This window comes from Etheostoma spectabile, chromosome 3 (assembly GCF_008692095.1).
Source record: "Etheostoma spectabile isolate EspeVRDwgs_2016 chromosome 3, UIUC_Espe_1.0, whole genome shotgun sequence".
NCBI classification, from domain to species: Eukaryota; Metazoa; Chordata; class Actinopteri; order Perciformes; family Percidae; genus Etheostoma; species Etheostoma spectabile.
In genome coordinates this window covers 4,404,470-4,405,281 of record NC_045735.1, presented here as the reverse complement: position 1 = coordinate 4,405,281, position 812 = coordinate 4,404,470, and positions in this window count along the sequence as shown.

The window sequence follows — 812 nt, the reverse complement described above, 5'->3', positions numbered from 1 at the left end:
ACTTATGATTTTATATAAAACAAACGTGTGACACACAAAACATGAAAAAACATTTAATGTTTTAAAACATTAAAAACATTTTAAAAAGGCTTGTCCTGAAGAGTATGTAACTTTTGGACAAAAAAATACAGTTCTATAAGAAGCTATAGTGAAGATTCCACTGTTATTTCAAATTATATAGGATAATGTGTGACAAAAATGTTGCAAAATGAAACACATGTGTTGAAATGGATTTATCACTGGGTCAACAACCTTCAAAGTAGCTTGGTAGGTTTATCTAAAGGGGCTCTGGTTCGTACTATTGACCCATATATATTACTCATATTCTGTTAATTTCAAGGTAATTATCAAACCATTTCACTAATACTGTTTATAAATGAGACCTAAATAAAAAAACTTGCAAACACTCACCAGCGATGAGCAGGTTAAACTTGGTGTCAAGTGTGACTACCTGAATTGCACTGAGAACATGCAGAAGATTACATGAAGCCTTTACAGCTCTTCTACAGTAGTGTTAAACATCCTAAAAGGTCAGTGATTGGTCTTTCTGTTTAACTGAGAGAAGTACATCAAATTTGAAAGAAAGAGAAAAGTGAGAAAAATCAATTTTTAATTAATATGTTAAATGTGTGACATACCGATTTCTATCATTTTGTGGCTTTCATTTTTAAATCCTGAATCTACAAAAAAAAAAAAATATCAATATATAACATAATGATATTATGGCAATACATGTTCTACGCAGTGCTGCATACACTGTAATTTGTAAAGAGAAAACTTGTCTATATATGGTACCATCTTGTGTACTATGT